The 2,500-nt window shown below is 48.7% G+C and overlaps 1 long non-coding RNA gene across 5 annotated transcripts in view; it reads right to left on the reverse strand.

The window, feature by feature from the left end:
• Nucleotides 1-2,500, reverse strand: part of LOC125774135 (uncharacterized) — a 30,445-nt gene that overhangs the window by 14,594 nt on the left and 13,351 nt on the right. The window lies entirely within an intron of this gene.

The raw sequence follows: 2,500 nt of genomic DNA on the forward strand, positions 1-2,500 counted from the left end.
CAGGCCTTGTGACTTGTGGCTCATGTCTACGCCCATGGCCACCATTCGCTAAGATAGTTTTGAAGTCACTTTGAAGGCCCAGGAACAACTCTCTTAGCACATCGGTTAACCTGACGCCGCAGTCAACTCATGTGCTTGGATCGGATCGAGCTATTGAGTATTGGGCCTGCATACTCGCTCATCCGTATCCTTTGCGTACCGCCCCATGGCCCTTGTATGTCTGCACCACAGTTCCTGTTCGTTCCGTGCCTATGGCCGGATACGTATTGCACATCGGTATACCTGTCGCTACTCAGGCAACTCGTGTGCGTGGATTGGATCGAGAACATGGTGTGTGCCCCATGTTATAATTGATAGTCCATATCCACTTTATAGGTTAAAGTCATAAGTTGTGATTGCACAACCATTCTTCATAAGAGTTTAATAACTCTTCAACTAACTTTCGTTCTGGTGTCTTGGTATCAAATCGCGTAAGACACAAGATTCTACTGGCCAAATAGAATCTAGCACATTGGTTAACCTGGCGCCGCAGTCAACTCATGTGCTTGGATCGGATCGAGCTATTGAGTATTGGGCCTGCATACTCGCTCATCCGTATCCTTTGCGTACCGCCCCATGGCCCCGTCCTTAGAGTTAATGACTAGTAGGCTTAACTCTTTGTATGTCTGCACCACAGTTCCCGTTCGTTCCGTGCCGTGGCCGGATACGTATTGCACATCGGTATACCTGTCGCTACTCAGGCAACTCGTGTGCGTGGATTGGATCGAGCTCATGGGGTGTGTAGAGATTCCATGTTATAATTGCAAGTCCATATCCACTTTATAGGTTAAAGTCATAAGTTGTGATTGCACAACCATTCTTCATAAGAGTTTAATAACTCTTCAACTAACTTTCGTTCTGGTGTCTTGGTATCAAATCGCGTAAGACACAAGATTCTACTGGCCAAATAGAATCTAGCACATTGGTTAACCTGGCGCCGCAGTCAACTCATGTGCTTGGATCGGATCGAGCTATTGAGTATTGGGCCTGCATACTCGCTCATCCGTATCCTTTGCGTACCGCCCCATGGCCCCGTCCTTAGAGTTAATGACTAGTAGGCTTAACTCTTTGTATGTCTGCACCACAGTTCCCGTTCGTTCCGTGCCGTGGCCGGATACGTATTGCACATCGGTATACCTGTCGCTACTCAGGCAACTCGTGTGCGTGGATTGGATCGAGCTCATGGGGTGTGTAGAGATTCCATGTTATAATTGCAAGTCCATATCCACTTTATAGGTTAAAGTCATAAGTTGTGATTGCACAACCATACTTCATAAGAGTTTAATAACTCTTCAACTAACTTTCGTTCTGGTGTCTTGGTATCAAATCGCATAAGACACAAGATTCTACTGGCCAAATAGAATCTAGCACATTGGTTAACCTGGCGCCGCAGTCAACTCATGTGCTTGGATCGGATCGAGCTATTGAGTATTGGGCCTGCATACTCGCTCATCCGTATCCTTTGCGTACCGCCCCATGGCCCCGTCCTTAGAGTTAATGACTAATAGGCTTAACTCTTTGTATGTCTGCACCACAGTTCCCGTTCGTTCCGTGCCGTGGCCGGATACGTATTGCACAACAGTAGATACCATCACCTGACGTATCTAACACACCACTATTGTAACTCGTCGTCGAAGGACCTTTCAAGTGCCTGATGGCCAGGGGAGCTCTTACACGGCACGGAGACACAGTGATGCTCGCCCATCACAGTGTACAACGATCGAGTTTGCTTAAGTGTCTGGGTACCTACACACCAGACACAATGCAATGGCCACGGATCCACACAAGGCACATCACATGCAGAAAGCTTCACCAGATTATGACACATACCACACTCTTGTAACTCGTCGTCGAAGGGGCGTTCAAAGTGCCTTACGGCTAGGGGAGATCTAGCACGGCACGGAGACACAGTGATGGTTGCCCATCAAAGTGTACAACGATCGAGTTTGCTTTCCGCGCAAGCGTTCTAAGTGTCTGGGTACCTACACACCAGACACAATGCAATGGCCACGGATCCACACAAGGCACATCACATGCAGAAAGCTTCACCAGATTCTGACACATACCACACTCTTGTAACTCGTCGTCGAAGGGGCGTTCAAAGTGCCTTACGGCTAGGGGGGATCTAGCACGGCACGGAGACACAGTGATGGTCACCCATCAAAGTGTACAACGATCGAGTTTGCTTTCCGCGCAAGCGTTCTAAGTGTCTGGGTATCTAAGCACCAGACACAATGCAATGGCCACGGATCCACACAAGGCACATCACATGCAGAAAGCTTCACCAGATTCTGACACATACCACACACATGCAACTCGTCGTCGAAGGGGCGTTCAAGTGCCTTACGGCTAGGGGAGATCTAGCTCGGCACGGGGACACAGTGATGGTCACCCATCAAAGTGTACAACGAACGAGTTGGCTTTCAACAAATTCTGACACATAGCAAGCGAGCGACCGAGC

This window comes from Anopheles funestus, assembly GCF_943734845.2.
Source record: "Anopheles funestus chromosome X unlocalized genomic scaffold, idAnoFuneDA-416_04 X_unloc_84, whole genome shotgun sequence".
Taxonomy (NCBI): domain Eukaryota; kingdom Metazoa; phylum Arthropoda; class Insecta; order Diptera; family Culicidae; genus Anopheles; species Anopheles funestus.